The sequence below is a fragment of the Lolium perenne genome, chromosome 4 (assembly GCF_019359855.2).
Source record: "Lolium perenne isolate Kyuss_39 chromosome 4, Kyuss_2.0, whole genome shotgun sequence".
Lineage (NCBI taxonomy): Eukaryota > Viridiplantae > Streptophyta > Magnoliopsida > Poales > Poaceae > Lolium > Lolium perenne.
The window spans coordinates 311,330,218-311,353,784 of record NC_067247.2 but is presented as its reverse complement, the minus strand read 5'-3'; positions in this window follow the sequence as shown (position 1 = coordinate 311,353,784).

Below are 23,567 nucleotides of genomic sequence, written 5' to 3'. Positions count from 1 at the left end.
CCAATCTCATCCAATCCCTACCATCCCCTTCGGCCTACAGCGGGGGAATTACTCACACATGGATGGGGGAAACATGGCTGGTCGATGGAGAGGCGTCGGTGGTGATGATGGCGATGATCTCCTCCAATTCCCCGTCCCGACGGAGTGCCAGAACGGAGACTTCTGGCTCCCGAGACGGAGTTTCGCGATGTGGCGGCGTTCTGGAGGGTTTCTGGCGACTTCGACTTCGTGGTCGCGATTTTTAGATCGAAACACCTTAAATAGTCCAGAGGAGGGCGTCGGAGGCCAGCCGAGGGGGCCAGACGACAGGGCGGCGCGCCCCCCTCCTGGGCTGCGCCGGCCTAATGTCTGGGGGCCCTGGGCCTCCCCCAGGCTTGCCCTTCTGGCTCCGTGAGTCTTCTGGAAAAATAAGACCTTTCGCATAAATTCCGAGGATTTTCCTGAAAGTTGGATTTCTGCACAAAAACGAGACACCAGAACAGTTCTGCTGAAAACAGCGTTAGTACCGCGTTAGTTGCATCCAAAATACACAAATTAGAGGCAAAATAATAGCAAAAGTGTTCGGGAAAGTAGATACGTTTTGGATGTATCAACTCCCCCCAAGCTTAGCTTATTGCTTGTCCTCAAGCAATTCAGTTAACAACTGAGCGATAAAAGAACTTTAACGAACACATTTGTTCATATGATGTAAATATTCTCATGCTATGGCTAATACTTAGGCAGTTCATAATAAGATACATGCAAATAAGATCATCTAATAGCTATGTCAATCATGGAAAGGTACCAACAATTAATAATAAGCATCATGAATCATGTCTATAAGCAGGATTGCAATATTCATAAAAGAGTATGATAGAGTGGTATCTCGCTTGCCCATATTTGATCAGCAAAACATAAATGCTCAGGCACCTCTGAAGTTCATCGAAAGACTAGAAGTAGTGATTGTCAAAGATAAAAGCATCAAAGTTATACCACAATCAATCATATTTTGGGACAAGCATATTATACTAAGAATGACAGTTGTGCTCTCAAGATAGTGCTCAAAGAAAGGATGGAGACACAACATAAAAGTAAAAGATTGACCCTTCGCAGAGGGAAGCAGGGATTAACATGCGCTAGAGCTTTTCGTTTCTAAAACAGGAGTAAAATTATTTTGAGAGGTGTTTGTTGTTGTCAACGAATGGTAATGGGTACACCAACTACCTCGCCAACCGGACTCCCAAGAGCGGCTCCCATGAATTATTTTTATGTTTATGTGGCACTCCTTCCAACCTTTCTTTCACAAACCATGGCTAACCGAATCCTCGGGTGCCTGCCAACAATCTCATACCCTGAAGGAGTGCCTTTTTATTTTAGTTTCATTATGATGACACTCCTCCCAACCTTTTCTTACACAAGCCATGGCTAACCGAATCTTCGGGTGCCGTCCAACAATCACATACCATGGAGGAGTGTCTATTTAGGTTAATTAATTTGGGACTGGGAATCCCATTGCCAGCTCTTTTTGCAAAATTATTGGATAAGCGGATGTGCCACTAGTCCATAATGAAAGTCCGTCAAGAGTAAATGACAAGGTTGAAAGTTAAACACCACATACTTCCTCATGAGCTATGAAACATTAACACAAATTGAGAAGCATTTTGAAGGTTTTAAAGGTAGCGCATGAGAATTTACTTTGAATGGTTTGAAATGCCATGCATAGGTATTTATGGTGGACACTTTGGAACAACTTGGTTTTTAGGTGTTTGGAAGCACGAGTAGCGTTCCCGCTCAGTACAAGTGAAGGCTAGCAATAGACTGGGGAGCGACAAATCAAGAGAGCAGTCACTGTCATAATCATGCTTGCGGCAAAATAAATTAACGGAGGCATAAAAGTGATACAAGAACTCTGAAGCAATGTAAATCATCGAGGCTTAATTGACTTTTGTTCAGTCATATGCATGCGTGAGCATGTGCCAAGTCGATATAAATGAATTATTCAGAGGAGGATACCACAATGCCATACCTACTTACGAATAAAACAATGCAAGCAAACATCCATGACATGCTACTCATATTAATAAATTGGAGCTAAACATGAGAGATCATGAACTACTAGACTTTCTTAAATGACATATACCTCACATGAACCAACTAAGCATGCTCACATGGATGAGTATATGTACAAAAATGAAAACAAATAGAGTTCGTACCAGCCTCTCACCACAATCCAATTGTCGTAGATCGTCATTATTGCCTTTCACTTGTGTAGCTTGGATAATATGAAATGAAACCACGCTCCAGCCACCGAAGACAATTGAACTCATGATGAACTTTACAAACCAAAGAAGAACAGCAAATATTTTCGGTGTTTTCAAATTGGAAACAAGAACAAAAGGAAACAAGCAAACAAAGCAAAATCTTTTTGGGTTTTCTTATAGCAAACTAGCAATAGCAAATAAAGCGAAACAAATGCAAGAAACCAAAGAAAACAAATGATTAAGAGAAACAACAGAAATATTTTTGGTCTTTTTGTGTTTTGGGAAGGAAACAAAGCAAAAACAAGAATTGGCAAACTAGAAAAGTCACATAAACACAAAGCAGCATAAATTCGTCAAACTTGACAGCAGTACAGTACTCGATTTTTAAGAAATTCTTCCACTGCTCAAATCGAAAAGTGTTCAACTAATGAAAGTTAGATAACAACCTGGGGAACATGCACAAAAATCGGCTTCGCAAAATATCGTTCTGGATATTTTCGAGAATTTTTTCGGTAAATGTCCAGAATCTGTTTTCAGGCAGCACTTCCCCAAATATCATCTTCCTCTCATTAGAAAACCACTCAAACAAACTAAACACGTATATACAAGTATCCAGCAACCATAATATACAAAGAATGAGTGATGCCGGTATACCTCCCCCCAAGCTTAGGCTTTTGGCCTAAGTGGAGTTCAACCCCATCGTGGCCATGAAGTAGCATCTCCGTAGTACGACGAAGATGGATCATATTCCGGGTATGTGCTAGAAGAAGCACCCGGATACGTGACGGTGTAGTCGTAGGAGGGCTCGGCGTCCTCGGAGTCATGCTGCTAGTGGAAGTCTTGTATCTTCATCTTTTCCTCCACCTCCTCCTTAGTGCGCGACCATGGTTCCCTGTCAATACTGAACAAATCTGGCTGGGGCAAAGGAATTTCCTTCTCATCCCCGTCAGCAAATAACATTCTATAGACCAAATTATCTGGAGTGGAATCAGTGGTAACAAAATGATGGCTCTTCATAGCAGCAATATCAAGCCTCCTAGGAGTTAATGGCACATCATTAGGATCAAGAGGAAGTCTTAAATGTGCTAAAATGCGCGATGCAATGGTTCCTCCAAAAATAGGCCCCCTGTTAGACAGGCGGCGAGCAATAAGAGAACCAAGATGATAAGGTGTCTGTCCAGTAAGTGCAGCAATCAAGAAAGCAAGATGGTAGCTAGAAATATTGCTAGTGTTCTCCCTACCAAGAATGCTAGTAGCAATGTAATAGGCAAAATACTTAATGGCAGGGAGTTGGATGTTTCTTATCTTGCCACGCTAAATGGTGCGACAATCATCATTGGCGATCCCTCGATAGAGCTCCAACAAGACCAGGGGGTTGTCCTCAATCCTCCTTGATGTACCTACAGGGGCAATATCCAATGCAACACAAAATTCTTCCAATTCCATAGTAATAGGATTACCGTAAATCTTGAATGCAACTGTCGGCCCATATTGCTTGTTGTGGAACTTGAAGCTCTCGACGAAGATTTTGGTGAGCATGTAGTATTGCTCCCTTTCATCTCCCACGTAGGCGGCTAAGCCCGCCCTGTTGACGAGGGTGAAGAAATCATCCAACAACCCTGCATTTCTCAGAAAATCATAACATGGGAAAGATGAAGCATTAGGAGCTCCATTGTCTTCTTCGGGCGCGAAGCTTGGCGCGATGACATCCTCATTGTAGGATCGCCTGAGTCGGGTGGCGGTCCAAGAGGGCCTTCCGGTGCTGGTTCTCACTCTCCGAAACACTTCTCCAAAGTTGAAATTATTCATCCTCCTTTTCTGAAATTTTTCAACAAACAATATAAAATTTGATTTGGTGACATATAATCAAGGGGAATGATACGTCTCCGACGTATCGATAATTTCTTATGTTCCATGCCACATTATTGATGTTATCTACATGTTTTATGCACACTTTATATCATATTCGTGCATTTTCTGGAACTAACCTATTAACAAGATGCCGAAGTGCCAGTTGCTGTTTTCTGCTGTTTTTGGTTTCAGAAATCCTAGTAAGGAAATATTCTCGGAATTGGAAGAAATCAAAGCCCAGGGGCCTATTTTTCCACGAAGCTTCCAGAAGTCCGAAGACGAAACGAAGAGGGGCCATGAGGCAGCCAGAGCATAGGGCGGCGCGGCCCCTGCCCTGGCCGCGCGGCCCTATGGTCTGGGCACCTCGTGCCGCCTCTTGACCTACCCTTCCGCCTACTTAAAGCCTCCGTGACGAAACCCCCAGTACCGAGAGCCACGATACGGAAAACCTTCCAGAGACGCCGCCAACGCCGATCCCATCTCGGGGGATCCAGGAGATCGCCTCCGGCACCCTGCCGGAGAGGGGAATCATCTCCCGGAGGACTCTACGCCGCCATGGTCGCCTCCGGTGTGATGTGTGAGTAGTCTACCCCTGGACTATGGGTCCATAGCAGTAGCTAGATGGTTGTCTTCTCCCCATTGTGCTATCATTGTCGGATCTTGTGAGCTGCCTAACATGATCAAGATCATCTATCTGTAATTCTATATGTTGCGTTTGTTGGGATCCGATGAATAGAGAATACTTGTTATGTTGATTATCAAAGTTATATCTACGTGTTGTTTATGATCTTGCATGCTTTCCGTTACTAGTAGATGCTCTGGCCAAGTAGATGCTTGTAACTCCAAGAGGGAGTACTTATGCTCGATAGTGGGTTCATGCCTGCATTGACACAGGACAGTGTGAGAAAGTTCTAAGGTTGTGTTGTGCTGTTGCCACTAGGGATAAAACATTGATGCTATGTCTAAGGATGTAGTTGTTGATTACATTACGCACCATACTTAATGCAATTGTCTCGTTGCTTTGCAACTTAATCTTGGAGGGGTTCGGATGATAACCCGAAGGTGGACTTTTTAGGCATAGATGCAGTTGGATGGCGGTCTATGTACTTTGTCGTAATGCCCAATTAAATCTCACTATACTCATCATGATATGTATGTGCATGGTCATGCTCTCTTTATTTGTCAATTGCCCAACTGTAATTTGTTCACCCAACATGCTGTTCGTCTTATGGGAGAGACACCTCTAGTGAACTGTGGACCCCGGTCCAATTCTCTATACTGAAATACAATCTACTGCAATACTTGTTCTACTGTTTTCTGCAAACAATCATCTTCCACACAATACGGTTAATCCTTTGTTACAGCAAGCCGGTGAGATTGACAACCTCACTGTTTCGTTGGGGCAAAGTACTTTGGTTGTGTTGTGCAGGTTCCACGTTGGCGCCGGAATCCCTGGTGTTGCGCCGCACTACATCTCGCCGTCATCAACCTTCAACGTGCTTCTTGACTCCTACTGGTCCGATTAAACCTTGGTTTCTTACTGAGGGAAACTTGCCGCTGTGCGCATCACACCTTCCTCTTGGGGTTCCCAACGGACGTGCCAACCACACGCATCAAGCAAATTTCTGGCGCCGTTGCCGGGTAGATCAAGACACGCTGCAAGGGGAGTCTCCACTTCTCAATCTCTTTACTTTGTTTTTGTCTTGCTTAGTTTTATTTACTACTTTGTTTGCTGCACTAAATCAAAATACAAAAAAATTAGTTGCTAGTTTTACTTTATTTGCTATCTTGTTTGCTATATCAAAAACACAAAAAAATTAGTTTACTTGCATTTACTTTATCTAGTTTGCTTTATTTACTGTTGCTAAAATGGCCAACCCTGAAAATACTAAGTTGTGTGACTTCACAACCACAAATAATAATGATTTCTTATGCACACCTATTGCTCCACCTGCTACTACAGCAGAATTCTTTGAAATTAAAACTGCTTTCTTTGAATCTTGTTATGCGAGAGCAATTTTCTGGTGTTAGTTCTGATGATGCTGCTGCCCATCTTAATAATTTTGTTGAACTATGTGAAATGCAAAAATATAAAGATGTAGATGGTGATATTATTAAACTAAAATTGTTCCCTTTCTCATTAAGAGGAAGAGCTAAAGATTGGTTGCTATCTCTGCCTAAGAATAGTATTGATTCCAAGGATGCTTTTATTGGTAGATATTATCCCCCTGCTAAAATTATATCTTTGAGGAGTAGCATAATGAATTTTAAACAATTAGATACTGAACATGTTGCTCAAGCTTGGGAAAGAATGAAATCTCTGGTTAAAAATTGCCCAACCCATGGACTGACTACTTGGATGATCATCCAAACCTTCTATGCAGGACTAAATTTTTCTTCACGGAATTTATTGGATTCAGCTGCTGGAGGTACCTTTATGTCCATCACTCTTGGTGAAGCAACAAAGCTTCTTGATAATATGATGATCAACTACTCTGAATGGCACACGGAAAGAGCTCCACAAGGTAAGAAGGTAAATTCTGTCGAAGAAACCTCTTCCTTGAGTGATAAGATTGATGCTATTATGTCTATGCTTGTGAATGATAGGACTAATATTGATCCTAATAATGTTCCATTAGCTTCATTGGTTGCACAAGAAGAACATGTTGATGTAAACTTCATTAAAAATAATAATTTCAACAACAATGCTTACCGGAACAATTCTAGTAACAACTATAGGCCATATCCTTATAATAATGGCAACGGCTATGGTAATTCTTATGGGAATTCTTACAACAATAATAGGAGTTCACCCCCTGGACTTGAAGCCATGCTTAAAGAATTTATTAGTACGCAAACTGCTTTTAACAAATCTGTTGAAGAAAAGCTTGGGAAAATTGATATACTTGCTTCTAAAGTCGATAGTCTTGCTGCTGATGTTGATCTTTTGAAATCAAAAGTTTTGCCTAATGAGAATCATCATAATAAGATTGTTACTACAGCAAATGCCATCCAAGTTAGAATTAATGAGAATATAAGATTAATGGCTGAACTGCGTGCTAGGTGGGATAGAGAAGAAAATGAAAAACTAGCTAAAGAGAAGAATGTAGCTAAAGTTTGGACTATTACCACCACTAGTAATGCTAATGCTACACATGTTGCTGCACCTCCTACTAATAATAATAAAAGAATTGGTGTTAGCAATGTTTCCACTTCTAATGCAAAGCGCGAAAAAGCTGCACAAACTGCTAAAGCTATGAAACTGCTGTGATAAAGCTGCTGAAATTTTTTCCAACATTGGGGATGATGATCCCATTGCTTTAGATTATAATGGTTTGAATTTTGATGATTGCCACATCTCTGAAGTTATAAAGTTCTTGCAAAAACTTGCTAAAAGTCCTAATGCTAGTGCTATAAATTTGGCCTTTACACATCATATTACAAATGCTCTCATAAAAGCTAGAGAAGAGAAACTAGAGCGCGAAGCCTCTATTCCTAAAAAGCTAGAGGATGGTTGGGAGCCCATCATTAAGATGAAGGTTAAAGATTTTGATTGTAATGCTTTATGTGATCTTGGTGCAAGTATTTCTGTTATGCCTAAGAAAATTTATAATATGCTTGACTTGCCACCACTGAAAAATTGTTATTTGGATGTTAATCTTGCTGATCATTCTACAAAGAAACCTTTGGGGAAAGTTGATAATGTTCGCATTACCGTTAACAATAACCTTGTCCCCGTTGATTTTGTTGTCTTGGATATTGAATGCAATGCATCTTGTCCCATTACATTGGGAAGACCTTTTCTTCGAACTGTTGGTGCTATCATTGATATGAAGGAAGGGAATATAAAATATCAATTTCCTCTCAAGAAAGGTATGGAACACTTCCCTAGAAAGAGAATGAAGGTACCTTTTGATTCCATTATGAGAACAAATTATGATGTTGACACTTCGTCTCTTGATAATACTTGATACACACTTTCTGCGCCTAGCTGAAAGGCGTTAAAGAAAAGCGCTTATGGGAGACAACCCATGTTTTTACCTACAGTACTTTGTTTTTATTTTGTGTCTTGGAAGTTGTTTAATACTATAGCAACCTCTCCTTATCTTAGTTTTGTGTTTTGTTGTGCCAAGTTAAGCCGTTGATAGAAAAGTAAGTACTAGATTTGGATTACTGCACAGTTCCAGATTTCTTTGCTGTCATGAATCTGGGTCTACCTCCCTGTAGGTAGCTCAGAAAATTAAGCCAATTTACGTGCATGATCCTCAGATATGTACGCAACTTTCATTCAATTTGAGCATTTTCATCTGAGCAAGTCTGGTGCCATTTTAAAATTCGTCAATACGAACTGTTCTGTTTTGACAGATTCTGCCTTTTATTTCGCATTGCCTCTTTTGCTATATTGGATGAATTTCTTTGATCCACTAATGTCCAGTAGCATTATGCAATGTCCAGAAGTGTTAAGAATGATTGTGTCACCTCTGAATATGTTAATTTTTATTGTGCACTAACCCTCTAATGAGTTGTTTCGAGTTTGGTGTGGAGGAAGTTTTCAAGGATCAAGAGAGGAGTATGATGCAACATGATCAAGGAGAGTGAAAGCTCTAAGCTTGGGGATACCCCGGTGGTTCACCCCTGCATATATCAAGAAGACTCAAGCGTCTAAGCTTGGGGATGCCCAAGGCATCCCCTTCTTCATCGACAACATTATCAGGTTCCTCCTCTGAAACTATATTTTTATTCCATCACATCTTATGTGCTTTGCTTGGAGCGTCGGTTTGTTTTTGTTTTTGTTTTGTTTGAATAAAATGGATCCTAGCATTCACTTTATGGGAGAGAGACACGCTCCGCTGTAGCATATGGACAAGTATGTCCTTGGTTTCTACTCATAGTATTCATGGCGAAGTTTCTCCTTCGTTAAATTGTTATATGGTTGGAATTGGAAAATGATACATGTAGTAATTGCTATTAATGTCTTGGGTAATGTGATACTTGGCAATTGTTGTGCTCATGATTAAGCTCTTGCATCATATGCTTTGCACCCATTAATGAAGAAATACATAGAGCATGCTAAAATTTGGTTTGCATATTTGGTTTCTCTAAGGTCTAGATAATTTCTAGTATTGAGTTTGAACAACAAGGAAGACGGTGTAGAGTCTTATAATGTTTTCAATGTCTTTTATGTGAGTTTTGCTGCACCGGTTCATCCTTGTGTTTGTTTCAAATAACCTTGCTAGCCTAAACCTTGTATAGAGAGGGAATACTTCTCATGCATCCAAAATACTTGAGCCAACCACTATGCCATTTGTGTCCACCATACCTACCTACTACATGGTATTTTCCGCCATTCCAAAGTAAATTGCTTGAGTGCTACCTTTAAAATTCCATCATTCACCTTTGCAATATATAGCTCATGGGACAAATAGCTTAAAAACTATTGTGGTATTGAATATGTAATTATGCACTTTATCTCTTATTAAGTTGCTTGTTGTGCGATAACCATGTTTACTGGGGACGCCATCAACTATTCATTGTTGAATTTCATGTGAGTTGCTATGCATGTCCGTCTTGTCTGAAGTAAGAGAGATCTACCACCTTATGGTTAAGCATGCATATGTTAGAGAAGAACATTGGGCCGCTAACTAAAGCCATGATCCATGGTGGAAGTTTCAGTTTTGGACATATATCCTCAATCTCAAATGAGAAAATTATTAATTGTTGTTACATGCTTATGCATAAAAGAGGAGTCCATTATCTGTTGTCTATGTTGTCCCGGTATGGATGTCTAAGTTGAAGAATAATCAATAGCGAGAAATCCAATGCGAGCTTTCTCCTTAGACCTTTGTACAGGCGGCATAGAGGTACCCCTTTGTGACACTTGGTTAAAACAGTGCATTGTGATGATCCGGTAGTCCAAGCTAATTAGGACAAGGTGCGGGCACTATTAGTACACTATGCATGAGGCTTGCAACTTATAAGATATAATTTACATGATGCATATGCTTTATTACTACCGTTGACAAAATTGTTTCATGTTTTCAAAATCAAAGCTCTAGCACAAATATAGCAATCGATGCTTTTCCTCTATGGAGGACCATTCTTTTACTTTCAATGTTGAGTCAGTTCAACTATTTCTCTCCACCTCAAGAAGCAAACACTTGTGTGAACTATGCATTGATTCCTACATACTTGCTTATTGCACTTATTATATTACTCTATGTTGACAATATCCATGAGATATGCATGTTACAAGTTGAAAGCAACCGCTGAAACTTAATCTTCCCTTGTGTTGCTTCAATGCCTTTACTTTGAATTATTGCTTTATGAGTTAACTCTTATGCAAGACTTATTGATGCTTGTCTTGAAGTGCTATTCATGAAAAGTCTTTGCTTTATGATTCACTTGTTTACTCATGTCATATACATTGTTTTGATCGCTGCATTCACTACATATGCTTTACAAATAGTATGATCAAGATTATGATGGCATGTCACTCCGAAATTATACGTGTTATCGTTTTTACTGCTCGGGACGAGCAGAACTAAGCTTGGGGATGCTGATACGTCTCCAACGTATCGATAATTTCTTATGTTCCATGCCACATTATTGATGTTATCTACATGTTTTATGCACACTTTATGTCATATTCGTGCATTTTCTGGAACTAACCTATTAACAAGATGCCGAAGTGCCAGTTGCTGTTTTCTGCTGTTTTTGGTTTCAGAAATCCTAGTAAGGAAATATTCTCGGAATTGGACGAAATCAAAGCCCAGGGGCCTATTTTTCCACGAAGCTTCCAGAAGTCCGAAGACGAAACGAAGAGGGGCCACGAGGCAGCCAGAGCATAGGGCGGCGCGGCCCCTGCCCTGGCCGCGCGGCCCTATGGTCTGGGCACCTCGTGCCGCCTCTTGACCTACCCTTCCGCCTACTTAAAGCCTCCGTGACGAAACCCCCAGTACCGAGAGCCACGATACGGAAAACCTTCCAGAGACGCCGCCAACGCCGATCCCATCTCGGGGGATCCAGGAGATCGCCTCCGGCACCCTGCCGGAGAGGGGAATCATCTCCCGGAGGACTCTACGCCGCCATGGTCGCCTCCGGTGTGATGTGTGAGTAGTCTACCCCTGGACTATGGGTCCATAGCAGTAGCTAGATGGTTGTCTTCTCCCCATTGTGCTATCATTGTCGGATCTTGTGAGCTGCCTAACATGATCAAGATCATCTATCTGTAATTCTATATGTTGCGTTTGTTGGGATCCGATGAATAGAGAATACTTGTTATGTTGATTATCAAAGTTATATCTACGTGTTGTTTATGATCTTGCATGCTTTCCGTTACTAGTAGATGCTCTGGCCAAGTAGATGCTTGTAACTCCAAGAGGGAGTACTTATGCTCGATAGTGGGTTCATGCCTGCATTGACACCTGGGACAGTGACAGAAAGTTCTAAGGTTGTGTTGTGCTGTTGCCACTAGGGATAAAATATTGATGCTATGTCTAAGGATGTAGTTGTTGATTACATTACGCACCATACTTAATGCAATTGTCTGTTGCTTTGCAACTTAATACTGGAGGGGGTTCAGATGATAACCTGAAGGTGGACTTTTTAGGCATAGATGCAGTTGGATGGCGGTCTATGTACTTTGTCGTAATGCCCAATTAAATCTCACTATACTCATCATGATATGTATGTGCATGGTCATGCTCTCTTTATTTGTCAATTGCCCAACTGTAATTTGTTCACCCAACATGCTGTTCGTCTTATGGGAGAGACACCTCTAGTGAACTGTGGACCCCGGTCCAATTCTCTATACTGAAATACAATCTACTGCAATACTTGTTCTACTGTTTTCTGCAAACAATCATCTTCCACACAATACGGTTAATCCTTTGTTACAGCTAGCCGGTGAGATTGACAACCTCACTGTTTCGTTGGGGCAAAGTACTTTGGTTGTGTTGTGCAGGTTCCACGTTGGCGCCGGAATCCCTGGTGTTGCGCCGCACTACATCTCGCCGCCATCAACCTTCAACGTGCTTCTTGACTCCTACTGGTCCGATTAAACCTTGGTTTCTTACTGAGGGAAACTTGCCGCTGTGCGCATCACACCTTCCTCTTGGGGTTCCCAACGGACGTGCCAACCACACGCATCAGGGAACTACTATAGGAACTTGCTAGAGTACTAATCATGCATCAAAACTAGTTTATACAACTTATGACAAGCATGCAAGCTCACTAAACATGCTTCCTGCAGCAGCAAAATATTCAAGATATACTCAACCAAACAAAATTCTACTTGGATCGGAGGAGTCACATACCGGAGAGCAAATGTGCCAAATTTCAGACAGAAATCTGGGCTGAGCAAAGAGATCGAAAAATCCCGAGCTCTTGAGCAAAAACGCGAGTGAGAGAAAGCTGGTGTCGATTTTTTCGGGAGAGAGAAGAGTCTGGGAGGAAGAGATGCTGAAGTGGGGTAAAGGGGGGCCCACACGCCAGGGTGGCGCGCTGATACGCGTACAGCACGCGTCCGTTGGGAACCCCAAGAGGAAGGTGTGATGCGTACAGCGGCAAGTTTTCCCTCAGTATGAAACCAAGGTTTATCGAACCAGTAGGAGCCAAGAAGCACGTTGAAGGTTGATGGCGGCGAGATGTAGTGCGGCGCAACACCAGGGATTCCGGCGCCAACGTGGAACCTGCACAACACAAACCAAGTACTTTGCCCCAACGAAACAAATGAGGTTGTCAATCTCACCGGCTTGCTGTAACAAAGGATTAGATGTATAGTGTGGATGATGATTGTTTGCAGAAAACAGTAGAACAGTTGCAGTAGATTGTATTTCAGTATAGAGAATTGGACCGGGGTCCACAGTTCACTAGAGGTGTCTCTCCCATAAGATAAACAGCATGTTGGGTGAACAAATTACAGTTGGGCAATTGACAAATAAAGAGGGCATGACCATGCACATACATATTATGATGAGTATAGTGAGATTTAATTGGGCATTACGACAAAGTACATAGACCGCTATCCAGCATGCATCTATGCCTAAAAAGTCCACCTTCAGGTTATCATCCGAACCCCCTCCAGTATTAAGTTGCTAACAACAGACAATTGCATTAAGTATTGTGCGTAATGTAATCAGTAACTACATCCTCGAACATAGTACCAATGTTTTATCCCTAGTGGCAACAGCACATCCATAATCTTAGAGGTTTCTGTCACTCCCCCAGAATCACGGAGACATGAACCCACTATCGAGCATAAATACTCCCTCTTGGAGTTACAAGCATCTACTTGGCCAGAGCATCTACTAGTAACGGAGAGCATGCAAGATCATAAACAACACATAGATATAAATTGATAATCAACATAACATAGTATTCGCTATTCATCGGATCCCAACAAACACAACATATAGAATTACAGATAGATGATCTTGATCATGTTCGGCAGCTCACAAGACCCGTCAATTAAGCACAATGGGGAGAAGACAACCATCTAGCTACTGCTATGGACCCATAGTCCAGGGGTAGACTACTCACACATCACTCCGGAGGCGACCATGGCGGCGTAGAGTCCTCCGGGAGATGATTCCCCTCTCCGGCAGGGTGCCGGAGGCGATCTCCTGAATCCCCCGAGATGGGATTGGCGGCGGCGGCGTCTCTGGAAGGTTTTCCGTATCGTGGCTCTCGGTACTGGGGGTTTCGCGACGAAGGCTATTTGTAGGCGGAAGGGCAGGTCAAGGGGCGTCACGAGGGGCCCACACCCTAGGTCGGCGCGGCCAGGGCTTGGGCCGCGCCGCCCTATGGTGTCGCCACCTCGTGGCCCCACTTCGTCTCCTCTTCGGTCTTCTGGAAGCTTCGTGGCAAAATATGACCCTGGGCGTTGATTTCGTCCAATTCCGAGAATATTTCCTTACTAGGATTTCTGAAACCAAAAACAGCAGAAAACACCAACTGGCACTTCGGCATCTTGTTAATAGGTTAGTTCCAGAAAATGCACGAATATGACATAAAGTGTGCATAAAACATGTAGATATCATCAATAATGTGGCATGGAACATAAGAAATTATCGATACGTCGGAGACGTATCAGCATCCCCAAGCTTAGTTCCTGCTCGTCCCGAGCAGGTAAACGATAAACAAAGTTAATTTCTGGAGTGACATGCCATTATAACCTTGATCATACTATTGTAAAGCATATGAGCTGAGATCAAATCATTCAAAGCAAGTATCTATATTGATATAAGAGATGATAATGCAAGAGTTAGACAAGCTAGAAGATTTCATGAACCATTGCTTTAAAGACATGCAACCGTACAAAGTTCATTAAAGATGTATTAAGTATTCAGCATAGAAGTTCTATCCTTCATTCCAAGCATCAAGTAAATCTTCACAACATAAGAAGGATTCAGTCAAGTAAACATAAACATGAACGTCATGAATCAACTGTTTCGAAGTCTACTCAACCGGTGAGCGCAAGCATTTGGTATTAGCACCAGGATGTTATGGTATAAAGAACGTTAATGGGGGTTTGGAAGGCCAAATGGAAGAAAGGCTTGCAAAGCTGTAAATGACCATTAGACAAGAGGAAGCCTTATGATCGAAGCTATGCAAGGAGTAGTGATTGCCATGCAACGGATGCACATAGAGCTATATGTGTATGAAAGCTCTCCAATGGAACCAGTGGGGGTGCATCCAACTTGGTTGCTCACGAAGACCTAGAGCACTTTTGAGGAGGCTCATCATTGGAATATACAACCCAAGTTCTATAGTGTAAATTCCCCACATAGTTATACTAGTAAAACATGAAAACTCTCTCATATGAATGTAGGTGCTAAACATGAGCACAAATGATGACTATGAATAATGCGGGTGCTAAAACATGAGCACAAGTGTGGATAAAAGATAGTAATGCTGCCCCCTTTTTCTTTATTCTCTTTTTTTTCTTTTTCTTTTTCTTTTCCTTTTTTTTTCTTTCTTTTCATTTTTTTCTTTCTTCTCTTTTTTTTCTTTTTGATGGCCTCCACGGCTCTTTTCATTTTTAGGGGCAACATCCTAATATGACAACACACTTTTTGGTACAAATAACTCATAATGAATGAAACATGATGTATGAAACTGTATGCCTCTGCCAGTGTAGCAGGATGTGCAATGATCTAGCGTAACATGGGTAAACCACACATCAGCTGTATATGATCATGCAAAGCAATATATAAATAATAAATGACAACATGGCATGTAATGTAAAAATGGATGTTGCATGGCAATATATCTCGGAACAGCTATGGAAATGCTGTGGTAGGTAGGTATGGTGGCTGTTTTGAGGAGATGTATGGGCTTATGTGTAGGAGAACAAGAGAAAGTTCTCCCACGGGTTTGGATGTACCGGTGAAGTATGCACAATTCTCAATGTGAGCAAAAGGCAATGCACAGTACCGAAGAGGCTAGCAAATTTGGATGGTGGACGTGCCAAAAACCGTAGCTTAACATTAGTCAAAAAGAACTCACAAGCTTATTGCAAACAACTAGCAGGTTCATCATTAAGAGCATGATTAAAATTTTACTCCAAGGAGGGCCGTTCACGGTGGAACAAGTACCCCGCTAGCTCCCTCGACCTTCAGCACAACTTAGTTATTACGATGAACTCTCAGATATGGAAAGCTATCAAGTCCAACTACGCCTTTAACTATTTAAATAGAGTTTGTAGTACGGCACAAGCTTAAAGACAACAATCCACTACTAATTTTAACTTATTTATCCAGCAAGCCTTACCATCTAAATATCTCAAAACATTTGCAAAGAATCAAGTTATCAAAGCTCAATGTCCTACAAGTATTTTATTATATATTACCACATGCAACATTTCCCGTTTCCAACCATACAACAATTTAACGAAGAAGAAACTTTGCCATGAATATTATGAGTAAAGCCTAAGGACATATTTGTGCATATGCTACAGCGGAGCGTGTCTCTCTCCCACACAAAGAATGCTAGGATCCATTTTATTCAAACAAAACAAAAACAAAAAAAACCGACGCTCCAAGAAAAGCACATAAGATGTGATGGAATAAAAATATAGTTTCAGGGGAGGAACCTGATAATGTTGTCGATGAAGAAGGGGATGCCTTGGGCATCCCCAAGCTTAGACGCTTGAGTCTTCTTGATATATGCAGGGGTGAACCACCGGGGCATCCCCAAGCTTAGAGCTTTCACTCTCCTTGATCATGTTGTATCATCCCCCTCTCTTGATCCTTGAAAACTTCCTCCACACCAAACTTAGAACAACTCATTAGAGGGTTAGTGCACAATCAAAATACACATGGTCAGAGGTGACATAATCATTCTTAACACTTCTGGACATTGCACAAAGCTACTGAAAGTCAATGGAATCGAAATATCCATCGAACATAACAAAACATGCAATGCGAAATAAATGCAGAATCTGTTAAAACAGAACAGTTCGTATTGACGAATTTTATTGAGGCACCAGACTTGCTCAACTGAAAATGCTCAAATTGAATGAAAGTTGCGTACATATCTGAGCATCACTCACGTAAATTGGCATAATTTTCTGAGTTACCTACAGAGAATTTTGCCCAGATTCGTGACAGCAAAGAAATCTGTTTCTGCGCAGTAATCCAAATCTAGTATGAACTTTTCTATCAACGACTTTACTTGGCACAACAAAACACTAAACTAAGATAAGGAGAGGTTGCTACAGTAGTAAACAACTTCCAAGACACAAAATAAAAACAAAGTACTGTAGTAAAAACATGGGTTGTCTCCCATAAGCGCTTTTCTTTAACGCCTTTCAGCTAGGCGCAGAAAGTGTGTATCAAGTGTTATCAAAGGGTGGTGCATCTACATCGGGGTTTGGAGTTTTCTCAGCCAAGCATAGTATATTGGATACATAAGTTTTAGCATCTCCCTTTTCATTAGTCTTAGGCTTGCTACTCTCATCAAACAAATTTTCAGGAACAAGCCAAGCATAGTTATTTTCTAGTGCATCATTCATCGCTAGGAGCTTACATGGTATTGGTGCTTTGATCTCCCCACCATCATTAATATTATTAGTGTACCTTATTCAAGGAGACTAACAAAATTGGTGCAAGAACCAAGCATATCATATTTAGCAAAGACCTTTCTGGCCTCCCTTGCTAGACCACCAAATTCTCTAAGAAGGGTTTCTAAGATAAAATCTTTCTTTTCCCCCTCTTCCATATCACCGAGTGTAAGAAACATGTGTTGGATTATAGGATTGAGATTAACAAATTTAGTTTCCAACATGCGAACTAGAGCAGCGGCAGCAATTTCATAAGTAGGAGCAAGATCTACCAAGTGTCTATCTTCAAAATCGTCAACAGTACTAACATGGTTGAAGAATTCTTCTATATTATTTCTCCCAATTATAGACCCGCGTCCTACCGGCATGTTTTTTACGGTAAAATTAAAAGGAAACATGATGAAATAAGTAAAGTAAATACAAGTAACTAATTTTTTTGTGTTTTTGATATAGCAAACAAGATAGCAAATAAAGTAAAACTAGCAACTAATTTTTTTGTATTTTGATTTAGTGCAGCAAACAAAATAGTAAATAAAACTAAGCAAGACAAAAACAAAGTAAAGAGATTGGGATGTGGAGACTCCCCTTGCAGCGTGTCTTGATCTCCCCGGCAACGGCGCCAGAAAAAGAGCTTGATACGCGTACAGCACGCGTCCGTTGGGAACCCCAAGAGGAAGGTGTGATGCGTACAGCGGCAAGTTTTCCCTCAGTATGAAACCAAGGTTTATCGAACCAGTAGGAGCCAAGAAGCACGTTGAAGGTTGATGGCGGCGAGATGTAGTGCGGCGCAACACCAGGGATTCCGGCGCCAACGTGGAACCTACACAACACAAACCAAGTACTTTGCCCCAACGAAACAGCGAGGTTGTCAATCTCACCGGCTTGCTGTAACAAAGGATTAGATGTATAGTGTGGATGATGATTGTTTGCAGAAAACAAGAGAACAAGTTGCATGATTGTATTTCAAGATAGAGAATTGGACCGGGGTCCACAGCTCACTAGAGGTGTCTCTCCCATAAGATAAACAGCATGTTGGGTGAACAAATTACAGTTGGGCAATTGACAAATAAAGAGGGCATGACCATGCACATACATATTATGATGAGTATAGTGAGATTTAATTGGGCATTACGACAAAGTACATAGACCGCTATCCAGCATGCATCTATGCCTAAAAAGTCCACCTTCAGGTTATCATCCGAACCCCCTCCAGTATTAAGTTGCTAACAACAGACAATTGCATTAAGTATTGTGCGTAATGTAATCAGTAACTACATCCTCGAACATAGCACCAATGTTTTATCCCTAGTGGCAACAGCACATCCATAATCTTAGAGGTTTCTGTCACTCCCCCAGATTCACGGAGACATGAACCCACTATCGAGCATAAATACTCCCTCTTGGAGTTACAAGCATCTACTTGGCCAGAGCATCTACTAGTAACGGAGAGCATGCAAGATCATAAACAACACATATATATAAATTGATAATCAACATAACATAGTATTCTCTATTCATCGGATCCTAACAAACACAACATATAGAATTACAGATAGATGATCTTGATCATGTTCGGCAGCTCACAAGACCCGACAATTAAGCACAATGGGGAGAAGACAACCATCTAGCTACTGCTATGGACCCATAGTCTAGGGGTAGACTACTCACACATCACTCCGGAGGCGACCATGGCGGCGTAGAGTCCTCCGGGAGATGATTCCCCTCTCCGGTAGGGTGCCGGAGGCGATCTCCTGAATCCCCCGAGATGGGATTGGCGGCGGCGGCGTCTCTGGAAGGTTTTCCGTATCGTGGCTCTCGGTACTGGGGGTTTCGCGACGAAGGATATTTGTAGGCGGAAGGGCAGGTCAAGGGGCGTCACGAGGGGCCCACACCCTAGGTCGGCGCGGCCAGGGCTTGGGCCGCGCCGCCCTATGGTGTCGCCACCTCGTGGCCCCACTTCGTCTCCTCTTCGGTCTTCTGGAAGTTTCGTGGCAAAATAGGACCCTGGGCGTTGATTTCGTCCAATTCCGAGAATATTTCCTTACTAGGATTTCTGAAACCAAAAACAGCAGAACAAAGAATCGCACTTCGGCATCTTGTTAATAGGTTAGTTCCAGAAAATGCACGAATATGACATAAAGTGTGCATAAAATATGTAGATATCATCAATAATGTGGCATGGAACATAAGAAATTATTGATACGTCGGAGACGTATCACGCGCCCCCCTTGCTGGCCGCGCCGGCCAGTGGGGTGCCACCCTGGGGTGCCCCACTGGTCATCCCCAGGTGCTCCCAGGTGCATTTTCGAAAAATAGGACCAATGGTATAATTTTTGTGAATTTTTGAAAACTTTGAAAAATGCACATTTCTGGGTATTAAATTTATTATTACTGGCCAGGAATTTTTTTGAAATCTCTAACTAGCTAAGGAACTTTGCAAATCAAAAGTACTACAGCAAGTAGAACAAGTGGAGGAAGAAAGAGGTGTTGTTTACCTCCTCTATGCATATAATAGGTATTCGTTAACAAGGTTGATCAAGTCTTGTCACCGAATAATTTTTACATAGCATAAGAAGAAATAAACCTCAAATCAATCATGTTACCTTGAATTGTATTGATATGGATCCAATCATAAGATTTTGATATCCTTCTTTAGGCTCATATATAGGACAATCGATAGTTCCAATTTTAATAGTTCTCACATTAGAAATAGTATTGACTCCACATACTTTATCAATCCTCTTGGGGAAATAGACGGTATGCTCCTTATCATCAACATTGAAAGTAACCTTTCCTTTATTGCAATCAATAACAGCCCCTGCAGTGTTAAGAAAAGGTCTCCCAAGAATAATAGACATATTATCATCTTCAGGCATTTCCAACACAACAAAATCAGTTAATATCAAGCAGTTATTAGTAACTTGAACAGGAACATCCTCACATATACCAACAGGAATAGCAGTAGATTTATCAGCCATTTGCAAAGATATATCAGTAGGTATCAACTTATCTAAATAAAGTCTCTTGTAAAGAGAAAAAGGCATAACACTAACACCGGCTCCAAAGTCACATAGAGCAGTTTTAACATAATTATTCTTAATAGAACAAGGAATAGTAGGTATACCTAGGTCGCCCAACTTCTTTGGAACTTTGCCATTGAAAGAGTAATTAGCAAGCATAGTGGAAATCTCCTCATTGGGGATTTTCCTTTTGTTAGTAACAATATCTTTCATATACTTTGAATAAGGAGGCAATTTAATAGCATCAGTCAAAGGGATTTGCAAGAATAAAGGTTTCATCCAATCACAAAATTTATTATAGTGTTCTTCTTCCTTTGATTTTAGTTTCTTAGCAGGAAAAGACATTTGCTTTTGTACCCAAGGTTCTCTTTCATTACCATGTTTCTTAGCAATAAAATCTTCTTTAGTATACTTTTTATTTTTATTATGCTTGTCAGGTTCATCTTCAACCTCTTCTTTATTAGAAGCATCATTCTTATCATTACCATTATTATTATCATGTTCATTACCACTTTCAGTTTCAGCATCAGAAATAGAAATACTATTAGGATCATTAACAGGTTCAGAGGATTCTACAACATTTTTATGTTTCTTCTTCTTTTTCTTCTTAGTAGGAGCACTAGGTTCAATTCGTTCAGAATCTTGTTCAATTCTTTTGGGATGCCCTTCAGGATATAAAGGATCCTGGGTAGAGACACCGCCTCTAGTTGTTACTTCATAAGCATGTCTCTCTTTAGAATTATTTTTTAACAAGTCATTTTGCACTTTAGTGAGTTGATCAATTTGAGTTTGAATCATTTGAAAATGTTTAACAAGCATCTTAACATCATTGGAGGTTCTCTCCACAATATCATGCAAATTGCTAATAGCTTGAGAATTTTCCATTAGATGATTCTCTACTCTCATATTAAAATTTTCTTGCTTAACAATATAATTATCAAACTCATCTAAGCATTGAGCAGGAGGTTTTGAATACGGAATATCTTCCCTAGTAAAGCGTTGAAGGGAGTTTACCTCAATCATGGATAAAGGGGGAATTATCTCACATATATCTTCTATGGGAGGTAGATTCTTCACATCTTCGGATTTAATACCTTTCTCCTTGAGAGACTTCTTAGCTTCCCTCATATCTTCATCATTCAATTCAATTAAACCCCTCTTCTTCAATATTGGCGTTGGAGTTGGTTCAGGTGTATTCCAATCATCATGATTCCGGCTTATTCTAGCCAATAATTCTTCAGCTTCGTCTGGAGTTCTTTTCCTGAAAACACAACCAGCACAATTATCCAAATATGCTCTTGATTCAATGGTTAGTCCACTATAAAATATATCAAGTAAATCATTCTTTTCTAAATCATGTCCAGGTCGAGCTCTGATAAGAGAACAAAATCTTGCCCACGCCTCAGGCAATTTCTCTTCATCTTCCTGGTCAAACCTATAAATTTTCTGTAAAGCAATATGTTGAGCACTAGCAGGAAAGTATTTTCGAAAGAAAACATCACGCAGCTCAGTTGGACTTTTAATAGAACCAGGAGGCAAATTATTATACCAAGTTTTACCATCATCCTTTAATGAGAAAGGAAAAATTTTAGCGACAAAGTAAGTACGCATCTTGACATCATCAGAAAACAAGCTACTCATAGAAGAAAGTTCAATCATGTGTTCTACAGCACTTTCTTTTTCAGTACCACAAAAGGGTGTTTTCTCTACAATAGCTATATGAGATAGATCAAGAGAAAAATCATAATCTTTATCCTTAATGCATATAGGAGATGTGGCAAATTTAGGATCAGGAGATAACTTATGTCTAACAGTATATTGTGTGAGAAACTTTTTAATTTTTCTTGCATCAGCAGTAGCATTGCATCTATTAATAAAATCATCATTAAGCTCCACATAATCTTCATCAGGATCATCACTAGAATAATCAAGTTCAGGTGAATTAACAGGTGTAGCAGCATTAGGAGTTTCAGTATTTTCAATTTGTCTAGACCTAGCAATTGTAGCATCTAGAAAGGATCCCAATGAACCACTATCATCAAGCACAGCAGAAACATTATCAATATTATGAGAGTTTTCAGATTTAGCAGACGTACCAGCAAGTGAAGCTTGCGGCGGTGAAACCAGTTGACTTATCACAGATGGTGAATCAAGAGCAGCAGAGGTACTCAGAGTTGTACCTTTTCTTGTAGTGGATGGTAATATGGCGACTTTAGAATCGCGATTTTTACCCATGATGGAGAATTTGCAGCGAACAATATCAATCCAAGTGAACTTCCAAATAAAGCTATGCTCGGCCGGCAACGGCGCCAGAAAACAGTCTTGATAACCCACAAGTATAGGGGATCGCAACAGTCTTCGCGGGAAGTAAATCCCAATTTATTGATTCGACACAAGGGAAGACAAAGAATACTTGAAAGCCTTAACAGCGGAGTTGTCAATTCAGCTGCACCTGGAAACAGACTTGCTCGCAAGAGTTTATCAGTAGCAACAGTTTTATAGCAGTAGCAGTAGTGAAATAACAGCAGCAGAGTAACAAAGACAGCAGTAGTAATTATAGTAAATAGCAGGATTAAAATACTGTAGGCACGGGGACGGATAACGGGCGTTGCATGGATGAGAGAAACTCATGTAGCAATCATAGCAGGGCATTTGCAGATAATAATAAAACGGTGTCCAAGTACAAAGCAATCAATAGGCATATGTTCCATATTTAGTCGTACGTGCTCGCAATGAGAAACTTGCACAACATCTTTTGTCCTACCAGCCGGTGGCAGCCGGGCCTCAAGGGAATCTACTGGATATTAAGGTACTCCTTTTAATAGAGTACCGGAGCAAAGCATTAACACTCCGTGAACACATGTGATCCTCACATCACTACCATCCCCTCCGGTTGTCCCGATTTCTGTCACTTCGGGGCCATTGGTTCCGGACAGCGACATGTGTATACAACTTGCAGGTAAGATCATAAACAATGAATATCATGATGAAACAATAACATGTTCAGATCTGAGATCATGGCACTCGGGCCCTAGTGACAAGCATTAAGCATAACAAGTTGCAACAATATCATCAAAGTACCAATTACGGACACTAGGCACTATGCCCTAACAATCTTATGCTATTACATGACCAATCTCATCCAATCCCTACCATCCCCTTCGGCCTACAGCGGGGGAATTACTCACACATGGATGGGGGAAACATGGCTGGTCGATGGAGAGGCGTCGGTGGTGATGATGGCGATGATCTCCTCCAATTCCCCGTCCCGGCGGAGTGCCAGAACGGAGACTTCTGGCTCCCGAGACGGAGTTTCGCGATGTGGCGGCGTTCTGGAGGGTTTCTGGCGACTTCGACTTCGTGGTCGCGATTTTTAGATCGAAACACCTTAAA